We start from the raw sequence: 20,830 nt of genomic DNA, 5'->3' as shown, positions 1-20,830 counted from the left end.
AGGTCAAAACTGATCCTAATAATGAACTGGAAATTCATGGAAAATAAGAAAGTTTAAAGGTATTTTGTTTTCTGAATAAAATAGCTTGGTTTGGCACATTCTTAGACCTAATTTTTCCCCAATTTTATTTCATAGATTATCAGGATAGAAACATTATTTTTTAGGTAGTTTGTCAAAATAAAATGCTATGAACATAGAACTTTTTACATCATTGTTAGTAGGTGGATTCCATTGAGTAGGCATTGGGAAACTGCTTTAAATAATGTGCAGACATGATTTGGTTTTGGAAGAGATATTGTAGCATCTGTCACAAACAATGAAATGTGGACTAAAATTAAGTGGAAAGCAAAGAGAATACCTGGGGGGAAAATGCAATTTCTCCATAAGATTATTCACATTCCAATGGAAGCAACAGTTATAAAGAATACATGAGTAGAATTAACTACTTCTGTTTACAACTTAACAATTGAGTGATAGGTAATAGGAAAGAAATTGATTCTTTCTATTCTAAGATTTATGTCTGCATTGAGATAAATCACTGAGATAAGAATGGAATCAATTAAATTATTTTCAAGAAGAGGTAGTGGGGGGAAGAAAGTCAAAAGAATAAATTTGAAGCTCGGAGATGGTGGCTCATGCCTATAATCCTAGCTTCTTTAGGAGGCTAAGATCTGAGAATGGCAGAGAGCCTGAGCAAGAAAGGCCTTGAGTTTTGTTTTTGATCAGTCCTGGGGCTTGAACTCTGGACCTGGGCACTGTCTAAGGACATTTTTTGCTCAAGGCTAATGCTCTGCCACTTGAGCCACAGCACCACTTCTGGCTTTTACTGTGTATGTGGTACCGGGAAATTGGACCCAGGGCTTCGTACATGCTAGGCAAGCACTCTACCACTAGGCCACGGTCCAGACCAGACCTTGAGATTTGTCTCTGTGTGTGTGTGTGTGTGTGTGTGTGTGTGTGTGTGTGTGTGTGTGTGTGTTGGGGGATTATGGAGTTTGAACCCTGGGCCTGGACGCTGTCCCGGAATTCTTCAGCTCAAGACTACCACCCTACCCCTGGAGCCACAGTGCCACTTCCCATTTTCTAGTGGTTAATTAGATGTAAGGGTCATGTTCTTCAGTGCCTGGGCTGGCTTTGAACTACGATCCTCAGATCCCAGCCTCCTGAGTAGCTAGGATTACAGGCATGACCCACTGCGCCCAGCAAGGCCTTGAGATTTTTATCTTCAATAAACTGCTCAGAAAAAGGCAGAAGTGGCAATGTGGCTCAAATGATAGAGCACAAATAAGCTCAGGGACAGTTCCCAGGCTCTGAATTTTTGATCTGCCAATAAAAACAAAAAATCTAGTGAATTTGATCGAAATACATTATATGTATATTAATATCACCATGTCAACTCTTTGCACAATTCATATATGGCAATAAAAAGAAAATAAAAGTGAATAAATACAAAAATAAGAACACGTAATTTTCTATGATTTAGCATGACTATAAAGTGGGAAAAACGCAATGATTGAAATGAATGTAGTAAAAAATCTGTGCTTAAATACTTGTAAATCTATAAAATCAGTAAACTATAAAAAATAACCACAAATACCCACCATACAAAGTTTGTTATTTTTATTGCTGTTACAATATAAAAAACCAGTTTATATGTGTGCATCTACAGTGTTAAATAAATTTTTCTGGGAAAATATAATGAAATGCATAGGACTCCAAGGAAACAGAGTACTGAAATCTGTTTGTCAAATGATATACATGAGAATGGAATGAGAGTGTTATAACTCATGAATAAAAGTTCACCTCTACCATTAGAAAATGAATATGTAAATAAAGATTTGCTTACCTGAAAGAATGGAAGTCCCAAATCTTAGCAAATGAAATTCATGAACTCTATCTAAATTCCCTATGGAATTTGGAAAAAAGATATAACGTACATTTGAAGAAATATGAATATGTATAATATAAAATATGTAAAAGCTGAATTGGGGTTTCTTAGAATACAAAATCAACAAGGTAATTATGTATCAAAAGAGATTATTACAAGATGTTGCCTATTGTGGTTATGGGACCTGCAAAATCCTGAAATCCACTGTCAGGTATCTGGCAATGCAAGAAAGCCAAGTCTAAGTCTGAGGTCAGATCATGAGGCCAACTGGAGACGTAAGTTTCAGTTTGAAAATTAGATGTTGAAAAACAATAACAGCCAGTGGTGCAGTTAGTGATTAATTTTTAAATTCAACAATCTAGAAATGAGAATTTCCCTGTAATCATGAATGAACCAATTATATTTGTTCTACTTAGGATTTCAAGTGGTTACAGGCCATCTATTCTACAATACTAAAATTAGAAATCCTTATTTAAAATATTCTCACAAACAGAACCAGAGGAAACAATTGACAAACTATGTGGTCAAAATACACTCAGTCCAGTAGATATAACATTAGCTATCATATCTAGCATTTCAAAACATGAATAATACATTGAGTTCCAGTATTGCAAATGTTCATTCTTCATTTTATGTTTGGGTACAGTACTATTTCATATATATTCTAGTAAATATGTATTCTTAAATATAGTCATACTGTTTATCTTGATTCAATTTACTTTCTTCCTCCAGAAGATAAATAAGAACCTAGCTCTAAAATAATATTGAGCTAGACAAGTCCTTATATTTTTGTGCATAAGTTTGTGCATATTAGAATATAGTAAGGTGAATTTGGCTCTGCACCTGCTGCTTTGGGAAATGATTTCATACACAAGTTATTTTTTTTCTTGCCAATTTGAGTGTGCTTTGTTGTTGAATGCCAACAATGTTTGCCAAAATGTTGTGTAAAGCTAACCTCTATTTTTGCCAGAAAACATAGAAACATAGTGGGGATTCCTTAATAGCTCAAAAGGGATGTAATCCATCACACACATATGTCAGCTGGAAGTTCATATCCTCAGGAGCAAAGTTGCAATTCCTGAAAATAAATAGAAAACTTTTATCCAATGATCTAACTTGACTGAGATTCTAAAGTTTTACAATTATTCATCAATAAATTCTTATAGATTAAAGACTTTAAAATAACTCATTTTGGGGGGGGGGCAGTCCTGGGCTTGAGCTCAGGGCCTGAACACTGTCCTTGGACTTTCTCAAGGCTAGAGCTCTACCACTTGAGCCTCAGCACCACTTCTGGCTTTTTTCTATGTATGTAGTACCGAGGACTCAAACCCGGGTCTTCATGCATGCTAGGCAAGCACTTTAACCACTAGGCCAAACCCCCGGCCCAAAATAACTCATTTTTAAAGGATGTTTTGAAGACTTTTTCTGTAAAATGTACACTGATAAGAGCAAAGAAATTTAAAACAAAACATTGAATTATGGTCATTGAGCAGGACTGGAACTTGTATACTAGTCTCACCCAATATGTGATAATAATAACAGTCCTAAAGACTGTCATCAGTGAATAAAATTGTTTACTTGCCAAGTTCCAATTTAGAAAGCCTAATGAACCATGTTAAACTATATATTTTATGCTCGTTTTCCCCAATATACATGGATATATTTAGGGCAAATATCATTTCACCTGATAAAGTGTGTGTAACAGAAAAGGAAAGGTCATCCTTGCATAGAATATCAGAAGATGTCAGTAATTTGAAGACTAATGACTTGAAGGATTAGGGTGAAGTTAAGAAAACAAAACGATATTCTCTGTGATTTATTTGATGCTTAACATATAGCATGGACTCAATAAATCTTTCTCATCACCAAATGCATCCAGTGGTCCTCTGAAACTATCTTAAACCAGAAATATAAGAAAAAAGATGGGGGAAAATGAAGGATAAAGAATGCATGGAAATTTTTAGAATATAAGAAGAAGCTTTTAAAGATTATGACATAATGCATTTAGTTGATGGATCTCACTATCCTAGAAATTTAGAAGTATTTGTTCACCACCAAAATAACAAAATGGATGCTTCTAAGCAATTGAAAAAAATTAATGTAGTTATATTTTATCAACTTCACATGGTGACAGAATAATAATCACTGTCTCATCTAGAATTCTTTAGCTCAAAGAAATATACCTTCAGGTTTAAAAGAAGAGAATAAAATTACCATGCAAATAATTGAATACATCAAATATTTATAAACATATCAAATTATGTATTATATGAATATCAAAATTTTATTGTGACTATTTTGTGGGGTGGGGGAAGGGTTTGAGCTCAGAGCCAGGTCACAGTCCTTTTGCTGAAGGCTACTGCTTTACCACTTTGAGCCACAATGCCATTTCCACAAAGGGTGAGCAAATGCAGCAGTGATACTTGTTAGGTATGACATTGAAAATGAACTTGACAACTTGTCAGGCCTGGGTGGGTAAAACTGGGAGAGAGTGAGGGAAAGAGTGACGTTATGGATAAAGAAATGTACTCATCCAACAAACCCCTCTGTACGATAGCATGTACAATAATAATAAGTAAATTTATGAAATGAAAGGAATGCTGAAAATGATTTAAAAATTTGTAAATGTACATTTTGGTAAACTTTAGTTTCGAAGGCTATACATACCTAAAAGTGGACAAAGTGTATCATATTTAGAATTTTTACATTGAAGCATTTTTATTGTATTTTGTTGTTGGAAAAATGTATGGAGGGGGTACAGTTACATTTGCAGGTAAAACAAGATGATTGGGAGGGATAGGGGAGAGGGAAAAGGGACAAACACAAGGGGAATAACAAGATTCGAGAAGTAAAGTATCCATTTCATTGGAACATTTTTGCTTTGACCTCTTTGTGGCTTTAAGTCACATTAGGACACTAAAAGCATATGTTGTAAGCAGAAGAGAATAATTCAATAAATATTATATTTTATTCATTTTCTTTTGTAATTACTCATTTTTGAATGAGATCTAAGAAATCTTAGTCCACCCAAAATTCATTACAAGGGGCTGGGAGTTTTGCCTAATGGTGGAGTGCTTGCCTAGCATGCACAAAGACCTGGGTTCAATTCCTCGGTAACACATACATAGAAAAAAGCTGGAAGTGGTACTGTGGCTCAAGTGATAGAACTCTAGCCTTAAGAAAGCCCAAGGACAGTGCTCAGGCCCTGAGTTCAAGGCCCAGGACTGGCAAAATAAAAAATTCATTACAAGGTGGACTATGTTTTACAGTGGAGTTCAGGTGTTGCACAAAGAATAATCTCTACCCCACATTGAATCTGATGGTACTATGTCCTTGAACCTTGTAGCCTTCAAAACCATGAGTAGCAAATTTCCATTACTTAAAACTTACCTCATTTCAGCTTTTCTTCTTTTTTTAGTGTAAAGATGATATACAGAGGAGTTACAGTAACATAAGTAAGAAAAAGAGTACAATTCTTGTTCAACATATTTACCCCTTCCCTCATTTCCTCCTTCTGCAAATCCTTTTCCCTCCAACATAGTGTCTTGGGAGTATGGCTATTGCACTGGTTCACCCTTTGTTCTTTGTCTCACCATTTCTATCATTTCCCCTTCCCATCCCAAATCAGATAAACTTATGTACAATACAAAGGTACCAACACGATTGGTAAACCAAAGTTGGTGAAGAGGGGACAACAGCAAAAAGAAGTAACTGCATACGGTACACTAAGAAGAAAAAAAAAATTTGTTTCTATATTGCATAGTTCATTTCTATTAGCATATTGAGGAAAACAAACTAGACTTGGATGTATAACTTCTTACAAATTGCAAAATACCTGATATCTGGTGTTCTAAAGGACAGACCACACCACAGGCCTTCCCTCTGCATTATATTAAATTAGTTGAACTCTCATGCTGTCACACAAAAATCTGAGAATAGAAATGTAATATGAAACTATAAGCTAAGGTTTCATCTTAATATGAAACAAAACAAAAATTCATTCACAAGATACAAATAAACAAAGCAATACATTAAATAAATGATACACCCTGATTTACTAGGCTTGTAAATAGCTATTTCTTAAAGGTTGGAGAAGGAAGGGGTACCTTTCTTCCACATGAACCAAATATTCATACAGAAACTATTGATGAGGAATTCAGGTGGATATAGTATATGATAAGTCCAAATAGCATGTTAAACCAGGGAAAATATCATGAAAAGCTAAGATCACATCTTACAGTAGTATAAATTCTCAAAGAAGCCAAATCTTTCCTTGAAGAACTCATGGGAATGTGGAAAACTTTTATTAACACTCCATCCACTATTCTCATTTAATTATTATTATAAGCTAGTGATATGCTTATATATACAACATGCAAGTTTCCAATTTAGGGTTCTGAATAAAATTCCTTCATGAATCCTCTTAATGGCTGAAATACACACTCTTTAAAGAATTTAGAGAAAAACCTGATGAACAAAAAAAAACCCAACTCTCCCACCTTCCATACTGGAATTATTGTGTGGTCAGACAAAAGTCTAGTTAGACCATTTTTCATTCTAAATAAGAATAAATGTGATTTCTGTTGGAGTTAATGAGTAGTTAATATTAAGAGATATATGATAATTATTTTTGGTATCGAATCCATTGGGGACTATGTATACTATGCAAATTCTACAGACATACAAATAGCAACATAAAATAAAATAAAAAAGAGTCCAACAATACAATTAAGTCAATTATAGCAACTCACACCATGAGATGCTGCACAGCTAGCTATTCATTAACATTATTTCTCTGAAATATAATTGGAAATGAATAAAATAAACTGGTAAGGAAGGGGAGTATCAAGAGATTTTAAAAAATATAACAAAGACAAGAAAGCACACACATAGAGCATAATCTTAGCTGTGTGAAAATTTGTGTTGTATTTACATTAAGTTTATTAGAACTTAATGAGTTTTTTTAAACAATCATTTTAAAAGAGGAATACTTTATACAGTTCTACATTGTTATAGCTTTGGTTGCGTGAAAATCTGAAATATTTATATTCTATTAACAAAAAACTATTGAACAGCATACATGAAAATATATAAGATGTATACCTCTGTAGAGACAGAAGGAAACTGCAGTGCATTTATGGCAAACAAAATATAGAAAAACAATTTTGAGAAATATGCAGGGCTTCACCTAGAACTCCTGTGCTGATCTGAAGGCAGTTTTCCTTTCAGCCAATGTGTACAAGATGAGCCTTCTGATGAAGAATTTGCTCTTTGTGGGGTATTCTTTCCGACTGCTAGGTGCAATGTATATAAGCTACAATTACTCCTTTGTGTAAGACCTATGTGAAAAATAACAAGGAATATAGCAGTTACTTGGATTTTATCTGTTCATGGAAAGAACAAAGTATATTTATATTGCAGAAAAGCATTTTTTTTCAAGTGCTGTTGACCTGGTACTGGCATTTCGATAAGACTACTGCTTTGGATTTTATAACCCATCAGAACAAGTGGGACCAATATCTTTCCAATTAAAATACTGGATAAATAATTAAAGGAATAGCTTCTTTGATTTATTTCTGAGGAGTTTGCTTACATTTTCTTCATTGCTTGTTTTCCTTTTTGTTTTAATAATTAAAGGAGTATAATGGAGTAAACAGGATGAAGTCCTGCTTATTCTTTAATTAGCTACTGCCCAAACTAAACCACATGATTAAAATTAAAAATGAAAGACAACTATTTTTCACTTTCACTCACAAAAACCTCTCCATAGCACAGTAAACATGCTCTACATTTTAAAGTCTGAAGACTCAATGGAACTCAGTGATTATTGCATTCTTAAACAAAGTGGAAGAATGAGAGAAACAACCTAAGCAGTGGCCCATTGTGTCTGTGCTCTCAAGCTTGAAAGAGAGAGAGAGACAGAGAGAGAGAGAGAGGGATCTAAAAACCACACATGTGATAATAATTATCTCTAACCACTTTCCCTAGCTAGAATAATAACTTGGGTAACAGAACTGAAAGCGAGAGCTACACTGCAGGGCCTAAGTACCATATGTCCTGAAAAGAATGAGGTATAGCTCCATTAAGAGATATGCCCATTTGATTACTGGTGGTTAATATTAGGTACTGGATATCCTGTTTGCAAAATATATGGCATTGAATTTTCCAAATGATTCTAAGATAATGAACTTCCATATTAATTTTCTAGAAAGGAAAAAGAGCAATTTTAATTTAAAAAAACTCATGAATGAAATTAGATATGGGAATGTATTTTGACATAATAAAGACCATTGATATGTCAACAAACATGGAGAAACTGAAAGTTTTCTCACTGGAATTTGGTAGAAGATAAGAAAGCTCACTTTCATCTTGTATTCCAGAAAATTTTGGAAATCTCAGCAAGAGCAATCAGGAAAGAGAAAGAAATAAGGAAAGAAGTTGAGTTGCTACTGTTTACAGATAGCATGATGTTATATACAGAAAAGACCAGAAACTTCCAAAAACCTGTTGTAATAAATTCAGCATTTTACAGACTACAAAGTCAATATACAAAATTAAGTATCATTGCTATGTGGCATTTGTAAATTATCTGCAACAGAATTCAAGAAGGCTACCCCATTTATAATAGCTAAATAAAAACCTAGGGATAAATATAGTCAAAGTAGTGGACAAACTGCAGAAAAATTTACAAAACACTGATGAAAAAAATTTAAGTGGGCATCAAGAAGTAAAAAGATATGCTTAGATATTGCAATATTGAATGTTATTAACACATCCATATTAATTAAACAAATTACAGATTCAGACTTTCCATTAATACCAAGGACATCTAACACAGAAGTAGAATAGATCATTCTAAATTTATAAGAATCACAAGATATCCAAATAGCCAAGACTATTCTTAGTCATACGAAGGAAGTCAGGGGTGTTGTATCTTGACTTTATAATATACTACAAATTAGTAGCCATGAAAGCATCCTGGTCCTGGAATAAAAATAGACATATAGATCAAAGGAATGGAACCTGGAGCCTACAAGTGAACCGGTGCATACACTGCAAACTTATTTCAACAAAAGGAATACTGAGAGGTTTCATTGGAAAGAGAATAGTCTTTTCCATAAATAGTAGTGAGAAAATTGGATATCCACATGCAGAAGAAAAGTCATGTTACAAAATCAGCACAAAATGATTAAATACTGAAATATAAAGCCCAAATAATAAAACTACAAGAAGTAAATATATTGAAAAATGCTTTAGTTCATTGATATGGATCAGAAATTTTGGACAAGACTCCCAAAAACATAAAGAAAAATACAAAGGGTTCTTTTATCTTTTCATTTTATGCTTGTGATGTGGCTGTGTCTTTCCTTTTGTATAGTCTATTTAAGAGTCATGTATTATCTTAATTCACTAGCCAATGCTTTAGATATTATTTAGGAACTATCCCAACATGAATATTTTTCAATATTTTCTTACCTAATTATCTTTCTCACCTCCTGTAATTTTAATAAAATGTATATTTAAAAAGTAAATATTGTTCTATGAGTTCATGTGGTTAGGTTCATTTTGTTCCTTTCCTCTTCAGCTTTCAGACTGAATGAAGTTTTGAACATCTTCATATACATTGAATATTTACTTCCTTATTTATAATAAGTTTTTAAAGATGAATCAGTATATTTGTTTTAACTTTTTTTAAGTAAAAATGACTTATTAGCAAAGAATGCTACACCTTTCCACGAGAAGTAGGCTGAAGGAGAAGGTCAGTCACTTAAATGGGAATAGAAGACCTCAAAAGATAAGGTTTCATAATGAAGAAATGTCTGCTCTAATTTTTGCATTCTTATATTTAGAATTTGTGTTACTTTGCAGTTTATAAATTTAATTTTTCTTTTGAACTCCACTGTATTGCAGATTACAAGGCAGAAGAAATTATTTGATACTTTAGCATTTGAAAATGATCTTCCTTTTTCTTTTTTGTGTATGATTTATTTTTAATTGTATAAGATATTTTCCTAATTTCCGAGTCAAACCAAAGTATGTTTATAAAAGTCTGGGATTTACCATTATTTCCTTTCTCCTAATTCTTCTTTATTCATCTAGATATCTATTTAAGAATGCTTGCTTTTGTTTTTTTAATACCAGGCATGCATATACAACACACAAAAATTTTAAAATACGAGGAAAACCATCTAAATAGATATGAAAGTTGGATCCGTTATTCATAGGAGTCAAGAAGAAAAACGGATCGGAGATTTAAGTGAAAATAAACTGACTCAAGTACTAGAAGAAACATGGGGGGAAACTTAGCCATCTGATATTCAAATTACAGAGGCCAAAAGAAAGAACAGAGAAAAAAATAACACTTACAAAAAGGACTTCTGAATGGATGATAAAAATTATACAAAAAGCGAGAAAGCAAATTACTTAACTAGAACTTGAAAATTGTTAATATCGCTACCATTTTAAATTTTTATAAAACACAAGAGGGCTGATAAAGATGACCCATAAAACATAAGCCATATAATGAATGATTGTTGTTCTTAAGGTACTATGTTATCTTTCATTTCTTTTGCTGTCCCTTGGTTATCTCATATTGTTACTGTATCTCACTTTGTTACCTGATATATCAGATATATTTGTATTTGGTTATTTGAAATTGGATAGGGAACGGGGGAAAACAAGATGAGGGGTGGTGATGGTTGGGAGGGAAATGGGAACCAAGACATGTGAAAGGGTATCAATGTATGGGAATTAATGTACCATCTATCTAGCAAATATCATGTAACCCTTTATTATTTACAATAAAAAAATCAATTCATAGGAAACAGTGCCATTGTTGTAGCCATGTCAACATGCATTCAACTTCACCAATTATAAGACACTATTAATTAAATTTGTACCAAGAGACAAATTTTCATTTATTAGCTTTGCACAGATTTGGAAAATCTACTCATTGATGAAGCTGAGAAAAGAAGCACTTTCATGTATCTCCAGAGAAAAAAAATAACATGGAGCAATCGCAATGGAAAATTACTTGGAAAATTTCAAAGCATATATCTTTGATACAGCAATCCCATGTTTAGAAATCTATTGCAAATTTCACTGGAAGACATGCATAAGGCATTTCATTGAAGAACTTTATTAGAGCAACTTAAAGTATGCATTGATAGGGACCATTTAAATTACATTATTCTGCCACATGGATTACTACATAGCAATAAAAATGAATGAAGAATATGTTGATGTACTACTAGGCATTGATTTCAGGGAAATACTTTTACTTGAAAAACAGCTCAACGTATATAATATGCTGCAATCGTATGATCTTCCTTTTTCTATCCTCTTAGATTTTCTTCCTAACTTTTGTGTAACTTCACCTAAAGTGTTACTTGTTTTTTATACACAATGCTATGATAGAATTTAAACTCTCTTCTTAAAGGATAAGACACTAACATTGGTGAGTTAGATACCCAGGTTTCCTTTTAAGAGGCACAAGAACTTTGCTCTGGTGACTAGATGGAATATACCTGAGACAATAGAAAGTTAGAAAGGAGATTAAGTGAACTTGAGCCTTCCAACAATTTCCACCAGTCTTGTATAAGTGCATTCCTGGCTGCCAGAGTGGACAAGCTGCAATCTGAATGCAATTTAGGGATTCTAATTGATTCAGAATTCTTAACTGGAAAAAATGTTACACAGATATAAAAGCCTTGAGGCAATTCTCAGTAAACAGTTGAATATTATATAACTTGGAGAAAAGTGCACCGTATCACTTATAGAACAGTTAGAGAAACCTGCCCCCGTGATCATTATATTAAAATGTACTCAAACTCAGTTATAAGTTCTTTCCCTAAGAGTGCATTGTTTCTAATGGCTATATTTTGCTGCCTATATAAATTTTAACCTATAAAATGATCTTAAGGAAGCACAGAAAATCAACAAATCATGCCTTTCAGCATTCCTACCCATCTCTCCACTTTTTCTCTCATTCTTCTTAATTTTGGGGGATATAAATTGAAAATCTTGAGTGTAGTCTCCCCTCTTCTCTTCAATTTTATTTTTTTTTGGTGAGTCATGTGGCTTGAACTCAGCCTTGGCGCCCTCCCTGAGCTCAAGGCTCAAGGCTCAAGGCTACTGCCCTAAACCCTGGGCCTGGGTGTTGTCCCTGAGCCAAGCCCCACTTCTCTCTTTTTAGAGGTTAATTGAAGGTAAGAGTCTCAGGTCCTTTTGTGCCCAGGCTGGCTTTGAACCTTGATCCTCAGATCTCAGCCTCCCGAGTAGCTAGGATAAGAGGCCTGAGTCACAGCACCTGGCTCTCTTCATTTTTTACACCTTTCCCCTTGACCCATGTGACCCTTTTCAAGTACTCACTTCTGCGTACTTATTTTGAATTTGACTTTGCCTTTCTAAGGTTTTCTCTCTTGAACCTACCATATTCCACTTAATGCATTTGTAACCATTTGCATACCACTCAACATGGTTACTTATAATTTTAAAAGCTAAATCTAGCTACTAAATATGAAGGAAAACATGTATCCTTTGTCTCTTGGGGCCTGACTTACTTCAGTTAACATAATTTTTTCCACATCTTCCAATTTCTTTACAAATGGCACACTATCAATGTCCTTAATGGATAAATAAAATTCCGTTGTGCATACATACCACATTTTCTTGATCCATTTGTCTATTGAGGGACATATGGGCTGATTCCATACTTTGTGGTGAATCATGTTGCAATTAACCTGGTTGAGCTGTGGCTTTAGTGTATTGAGGTTTGTAATCTTTTGGAAAAAGTCCCAGGAATGGAATTGTTGGATCATAGGGTAGTTCAATGTTTAATTTTTTTTGAGGTACCTCATTTTGCTTTCCAGAGTGGTTGAACAAGTTTGCATTCCAACTAGCACTGTATTAGTAAATATAAACTATGTCTAGTAAAACTGGAAGTATATCCCTATTAAATGAAAACTTCCAAGGATGCCCTATTTTTACTGAAGAAATTAAATTCTTTATCTTCATGTTGTTGACTATCTTGGAGTTTATTTTAAATAACTGAAAGAATACAATGTATCTTATACTTTTCCTGTAGACTTCATGTAATTGTTAGAAATGATTTATTTGTGCCCATAAGATGTCTGAATTTCTGGTTACATACTTAAAATCAGAAAAAACAAAACATTTTATTTCCTAACTTTTGTGCAACTTAGACTAAATGTGTTATTTCTTTATAGATTCATGATTTATACATGATATCAGAGATGTGTTTCAATTCTGAATTTATAGAAATATTTTTTTCCAAAAGAATTGATTTGGCTCTAGCTTCATGGTCTGAGATTGGTGTCAAGGGGGATTAAATCAGAGAAGACTTTTTCAGAGTTAAGTGTTGCTGGAGGTCTCAGTCTGCTCACGGGCACTTTCCCTTTCTGGAAGATGTTTGTACTGGTGCCACATATATAATTGCTATAAAATTGGTTTTATTCAGTTTCGACTTTTTCTTACTTTCTGTTTCCTTTCATGTCCAGGATTTATTTTTTTTCCTCTCTTAAAAATACAACTCAGTTTAAAAACCATTCTCAAAAACATATCCATAACTACCATGAAATTATAGTATGAACGACACTGATTTTCTATCTCAGTCTCTCTTCTTTTCTTCTTTCTGTCTGTCTGCCTGTCTGTCTGTCTTTCTTTCTCTGTTACTCCCTCCCTCTCTCTCTCTCCTCTTCTCGTCAATTACCTCTTTTCAAGAAGTAATTGTAATTTTCAAGCATTATTACTTACAAAAATGTGTATGTTATCTATGTCCAGTCTTAGTTAAGCAATTCTCAATACAACTTTATTGGATACATGATAATTCAATTGTCATTGAGAAATAAATGCTCAACAAATGAAGAAGTTGGCTGGGGGCCAGTGGCTAATCCTTGCTACTCAGGAGGCTGAGATCTGAGGGTTGCAGTTCAAAGCCAGCCTGAGCACAAAGGTCTTACCTCCAATTAAGGAGCAGAAAACCCTAAGTGGTGCTGTGGCTCACATGATAGAGCTCCAGCCTTGAGCCGATGAACTCAGAGACAGTACCCAGGCCCCTGTTCAAGCCAAAGAAAGAAAAGAAGATAGGAAGGGAGAAAAGGAGAGAAAGGAGGAAGGAAGGAAGGAAGGAAGGAAGGAAGGAAGGAAGGAAGGAAGGAAGGAAGGAAGGAAGGAAGGAAGGAAGGAAGGAAGCAAGCAAGGAAGGAAGGGAGAAAAGTACACTTAAATTCCCACTATTCATTTCAGAATCCATATATGTGTCATTACATAGCTTCACTGAAAAGATAGATAATGGAGTTAAAGTATTATGATCCCTTGGTAAACTTGAAAAACACACTCATAACTATATTTTATTTTAACCTAAGAGCAGTCTGTAAAAATTATCAAGAAAGAAAGATAATGATTTTCCATAAATTATTTGAATTTACACTTTTCGAGAGACAGCCTCAGATTTTATCTTGTAGGAGTACAGGATTGGGTACACAGTCATGTATGTATTCTAAGTTGGTTAGCATTGATCTGAGAGTGCAGTATTTTAAAGGGGCATACTCTTAGAACAATAACTTAAAAGAAAGAGAAATACAAATATTTTGGAAGCAAATTTTTACTTGTTTATTTTTTTTCTGCTGCCAGGGCTCTATGTTACCGTACAAATTATCTTCCCAGTTACATTCTCCTCACTATCCCCTTTTGGAGTAAAGCTTGTTAGCTTCAATATTATTAGTGCCATTAATAACCATGGCAGTCCAGACAGGCTCTCAGTGAGAGGCTAATAGTGTGGGTGAATAGATACCTATATTTTTAGAAGGCGATGAATGCTGCTTTAATTATTTAGAAGTTGGTTGGCTCATAAACCCAAACTGTTCTTGCTCATGCTTCTATTGCCAGGATGGTTACAGACGTGACATCATAAACCTTGATTGCTTGCTGCATATACACAAAAAAAAGCCATTCCAATCTGTTCTGAAACCTTTTGTCACTTAAAATGTAACTGTGAAAATTTGAATGTTATATTCAGTCCCACACCTTAAACCTACTCTCCTGATTCCATCAGTGCACTTGAAATATTTCCTTTTTCATATTGACATAATCTTGGAATTTTCTTTGAAAATAAAATGCTTGTTTATCAATTTGGTAAACAAATAATTGTATTTGCTGCATATTTGGAAGTTATCTTAATTTTAAATTTATTCAACAACTCTTGAGTAGCTTTAATCAAAACTGTCTTCACTAAAAACTTAAGTTTTGAGAAAAAGATTATTTTCTATCACTAAATACCAAACAGAAATAAAATATTTTCTCAAGTATCTAGGTATTCATTATCATCACATATGAGCTTATCTACAATCATATAAATTTTTATATCTTACTTCTGTAGATCATAGTAGAATTGGTCAAAACACACTGTTTTCAAATAAGCAGATGCTTTGATTTACATATTCCAAAAACCTGTGTGATCCATGAATTCATATATATGGGTATTTATAATTGTACTCTACTTTGGAAGATAATCTAGTGATTGTGAGGAGGTGAAAATTATTTGGGACATAGTAACTGGTAATTTAAATAGTTATCCAGTGGCTAAAGTTAGTCTAGTAATAATTGCTTAGAAAACAAGTAAATTAAAGACTAGAAGAGGGGTTTACTTTCAAAATTGCATGAAAAAGTGTCATGCACCTGTTTCAGTCTCAAGTCATGTGAATTATATCTGATATTGTAGATATGAGAATAATCATCTCACTGGGCCCCCTAGTTAATTTCCATTCCATGTTATTTTAAATTGATTCTATTGATAACACAAAGATCTAGAGTCTGTTTTAAAATTTAATTTAGGAAAAGATAAGTGATTGGAATTACATAGTCATTTTACCCCTTTTCTGCATGGTTACTTTGGGTGATTTCTTTTTGGATGCCTATGTTTTGGCTTGAAATTAACACAACAATATGACTTCTAGAAGGTAGAAGTCTCCATGAATTTGGAGTCTGTCCTTTTGGAATCAATCACCAGACATGCTCTATTATTATTCAGGAACAAAAATGGTATCATTTATTGCTTGTTCCAAAGTTCATGTTTGGTTGACTTCCAAGTGTATGGCTGCACCACATTTCTTTATTAATATGGGTTGTTTTTATCTTTAACTATAGTGAATAACATGTTGATGTGGTGTGTATGTATCTATTTGAGATACTCAGGTCAATTGTTTAAGGTATGTACTCAAGAATGGAGACTCCTGAACCTGGCACCAGTGGCTCATACCTATAATCTAAGATAGCCAGGAGGCTGAGATCTGAGGATCGTGGTTCAAAGCTAGCCTTGGCAAGAAACCTAGTGAGAATTTGATCACCACTAAATGACTCAGACAAAGTAAAAAGTGGCTCTGTGGCTCAAGAGCACTTGTCTTTAGTACAAGAAGCTCTGGAACATGCCCAAGCCCAAAGTTCAAAGTCTAGCACCAGAGCAACAACAACAATGAAGAAGAAGAAAAGTAAGAGTCCTGCGTGACATTCTTATACTATTTTTAAGTGTTTGAGAAACTTCAGTACTTTTTTAAAAGCTATTACATGAGTAAGGTTCGCCAAGATTGACACCAATGCTATGCCATTCTACTCAGCTTTGCCAGCACTAGTTATTTCTTTGTTATTTTATGAAGTCACATGTCATTGCAATTGCCTCAAGGATTAGTGAGGTTGAACACCAATCCTTTATATTATATACATTTTATATTTTTGTAGTCTTACTAGGAGTAACAAAGAAATTAAAGGATTCATCAAGTCCCAAATAACTGTGTTGCTTACCCAAGGCTAAATACTTCAGTCATAAATTGATGAATTGAGTAGTTCTTTCTAAAAGTTTTTGAAATTTTACTTATCCCTAGTGATACATGTGTAGCACTTACATTTCCATCAGTTTGTTGGTACTACCTTTATCATATTTCTCATTTTACAATAAAACTTTCGTTTGTCTGAAAATCACACAAATTGATGGACATCTTAAACTTTGAATAAGAAGTCAATATGTGAGACCACAGACCTCTACTTAGTCATTAAGGCTACTTACAAATGCTAATGATAAAGTGAAGATATTTCTTGTTGTTTTCTTTTGTGGTTGTTGGGATTGAATTCTTGGCCTGGGCACTGCCCCTGAGCTCTTCAGCTCAATTCCTTATCATTTCTTGACAAACAAGGAGCAAAATTACTTAATGTTTTATTTTGCCCACTTTGTTCTTCAGTAAACGGGAAGTTCTATAAACAGCCAGAAAGTAAAAATCCTGAAATGAATATCCTGTTATTATGTAGATTCAAAAGATATCTTGTGCTTCATTTGCCTATGCAAACGTGGAAGGTTCTCATGAATGTGGAGGACTGTGTAACATACTAGCTCAATACCTCCTCTCACTATTTGCCTCCTATGAAGTCTAAGCTCTGCCATCCTGGATAGTAGTCAGGCTCAACTCCAATTCTGAGGACTTTTTTCCCCAGATTCCAGTACTCTGCAAGGTAGTTATCTCTCAGTCCCAAAAGCCACCTACCAGGAGTTTCAGGAGTAGATTTGAAGGAAAGGCTCCAATTCTCTGACTTCTCAGAGTAGTGCACTGGCATCATTTCTCTTATTCACAGATGGACTACCTGAGCCATGCCAGAGGGACCCAGGTAGGTTTCCAATGAAAGCTTCTCTGTCTGGAAGACAATGACCCCATAAACAAATCAACCAAATTCTAGTCCCTAAGCAAATTCAAGTTACTGGGAAGAAATCAAATGACACTTTGTTGAAGGCCCAAAGAACAATCAATGCCTTAAAAAGCCGGTTATCTTAATTCATGTTTTCACTCTTTCTTACCTGATTTACTCAGAATTTTCATGGTTTTCATCACCATGATTATCATTTCCGTTCATTAATTAAATGAAAAAGGCAACTTAATATTAATGATGACTGAGTGATTCATTGTAGTTTTTGGAATTTATTGCTTTTTATTTTTTAAATTGTCAGATAGAAGTGTGTGTAACCACATGGAATATATTTTGCTATAGAATATAAATGCATTGCAGTTAATGAATGCATAACCTCAAACACTTACCATGGTAAGAATGGTTTATAGGTATTCTCTTAGCATCTTCAGGAATTTAGTAAGGAGTTGAGTCAACTTGTTGGATAAGAAATCTTTTAAACCTATTCCTTCTATGTAACTGAATTTTTTAAAATCTTTTGATCAACAGCTCTACAAACTCCCCTAACAACAACTATTTCAAGATGTCCTGAATATCTGTTAACCTACATTCTTATTTTAAGGACTTTCAGAAGAAATTATCATACAGTATGATATTGGTAATTTAGGGTTTGATTACATGTGGTCTCCCTTCCTTCCTTCCTTCCTTCCTTCCTTCCTTCCTTCCTTCCTTCCTTCCTTCCTTCCTTCCTTCCTTTCTGTGATGGTTCTCAGGCTTGAAGTCAGGGCCCAGATATTGCCCCTGAGCTTTTGTGCTCAAGGCTATTATTCTGCTACTATGAACCACAGCTTCATTTCCAACATACTTTGTGATTAATTTGAGATAAGAGTTTCCTACTCAGCTTGGAGCCATAAGTAGCTAAGACTACAAGCCTGAATCACCAGCAGCCCAGCTCATTTATTTATTTTTTATTTTATTACTTTTAAGTAGTTTTACAAATGGATTTTAGTTCAACATATCAGTTTGTAGGTTCGACACATCTTGATCAGTGTCACTTTTTTTCATCATTTTCTCATATTCTCAATTCCATCTAGCTCCTTAACTTACCTGGATCTGTTTTCACACACACACACACACACACACACACACACACACACACACACACACACATATTCGCTATATATATGCATATTAGATAATATGAGAAAGTCAAAAGCAGGAGACAAGTGACATGTTTTCTGTCATATTTAGAAATTGGATCTAAATTATGAAAATGTATGTTAACTCAAAAAGGGTTATATCAATATGTACACCAACTTATTAACTAAAGTATGGCATATGCTGGGAAGCATTCCGACACTGTAACCCCTTGAAACAATTCACTTATAGCTAATACAAGATGCTTTCAGTAAGGATTCATAAAACTAAGCATAGATCCTTAATTTCAGCCAATTATTTTGGACATTAATTATAGTTCTGCTTTCCATTGGACCTTACTCATAAATATTATAACAGTACAATTGATAAATTCAAATTCCTTTTGGATTTCATGCTGTACAATATCTATGTTATTCTAATATGCTTTCAGTATTATCTTCATATGCATATTTTTAGAAATGTTTGCAGATGTTACAACATATTGCTAAACTAAATTGTTAAATTTTGATGTCAACTGTTTATGATTTTGCAAAATATGACTACTCTTAAAGAAATGTTCAACTTCAATTTCTAGTAGGTATCAACTGTTTTATATGATCTACTTCTTTGAATGAATTCAGGTTTTTTTTTCTCTTTGGAACCTTTGTTATTCTTGGTTGTCTCCTTTACTTTCATAACTATGGAGTCAGTGATAATCTTTACTTTTCTCTCTGAAACTAATCATATTTATCACCTTCACTTTTTCTAAATTAGTTCTTGTAGAACTTTATCAGTTTTACTCATTGATGTCTTTCAGTCAAATCTGTTCTTGATTTTGTTTTCCCTCATTGGCCTCTTATTTTCAACTTCATTGACTTCTACTCTATATCGCATAATTTCTTCTGTATATCTTCCATTTATGGTTAAATGGTCTTTTTCCCTCCTTTTCTTGAAATAGGGATTCAAATGTAATATCTTACTTCTACTGTAGCATTCATCCAATGCTGTAAATTGACTTCTAAGAACTGATTTCATTGCAACCTACACATTCTGACAAGTTATGTTTCATTTTGACTTGGTGCAAAACCTTTTGTTTTGATACTGTTTTGAACTGTTTATCCAGATTTCTGCCATGTAATCTGAAAATATTGTGAGAATTTTCAACATTGCTTCTTTAATTTCTATTTTAATTCTGCTTTGGCATAAAAGCATGTTTTACATTTATATTCTCTCAAATTTTTAAATTCTTTCATGGCCCAGTATGTGCTCGATCTATACATTTTGGTGTTGTCAAATGAATATTCTCCAAATTTCAATAGTTAGAACTATTTGATTAACGGTGTTGTTCAGTTCAACTACATCCTTACTAACTTATTGCCTGCTGGACCTATCAGTTGAGGAAAGAGGCTTTCATGTTACTTAACTGTAACAGAGGATCTATTCCTTCTTGAAATTCTAGAAGTTTCTGTCTCATGAATTGTGACTTTTCCTTTGATATTTACAAATTCACTCCTAATTCTTGTATAAATTACCATTTCCATCATAATGCCGTTTAGCCACTAATGATATTTCTATGCTCTTAAGTCCATTTTATCTGAAATTAACATAATTATTCTTAATTTATTTGATAGAAGTTATATGGTATACTCTATTCTGTATCTGTATATTAAAATTATGTTTTAATGTTTGCTACTCATTATAATCACTTGCTCTTCAATTTACATCTGTGCCTCTTTTTATGTTTTCTTTCTTTTTGTTTCAACTATAATGTTTTAGCTATAATCTATTATTATTATGCAGACCCTTATTGATGTGACTTTATGTGTTCCAGAAGGAGAAATATTACAATTTCCTTTCATTCCTATACAAATTCTTAATACACCTGAGTTGACAGTTCACCTTCTGACATGAGAGATCTTGCCTCTGTGTTTCCTTCTCCCTGCTATGCAGAACTTCACTAAAACTGTAATCAACTAGGTCTGGTCGACTATCCCTTGATAACAGGTATTATAATGGATATTTGCACTATCTTTGAGTTTATATTCATGTGCTATTAGATATAACACATTGTTGTTATACTGAAACCTTTATCATATTGTGAAGATACTGGGTAATGAA

General features: G+C 33.7%; 1 long non-coding RNA gene across 1 annotated transcript in view; it reads right to left on the bottom strand.

The window, feature by feature from the left end:
* Positions 1–20,830, bottom strand: part of LOC150065705 (uncharacterized) — a 724,813-nt gene that overhangs the window by 13,796 nt on the left and 690,187 nt on the right. The window contains exons 3-6 of the long non-coding RNA XR_016534977.1: positions 7,077–7,227; positions 5,724–5,817; positions 2,921–2,966; positions 1,847–1,906 (exon numbers count right to left, since the gene is read on the bottom strand). This is a non-coding gene — a long non-coding RNA (uncharacterized LOC150065705). The remainder of the gene's footprint in view (positions 1–1,846; positions 1,907–2,920; positions 2,967–5,723; positions 5,818–7,076; positions 7,228–20,830) is intronic.

Source organism: Megascapheus bottae, chromosome 3 (genome assembly GCF_031878675.1).
Source record: "Megascapheus bottae isolate mThoBot1 chromosome 3, mThoBot2.hap1, whole genome shotgun sequence".
NCBI lineage: Eukaryota > Metazoa > Chordata > Mammalia > Rodentia > Geomyidae > Megascapheus > Megascapheus bottae.
This window is presented reverse-complemented; position numbering and strand designations above follow the sequence as displayed.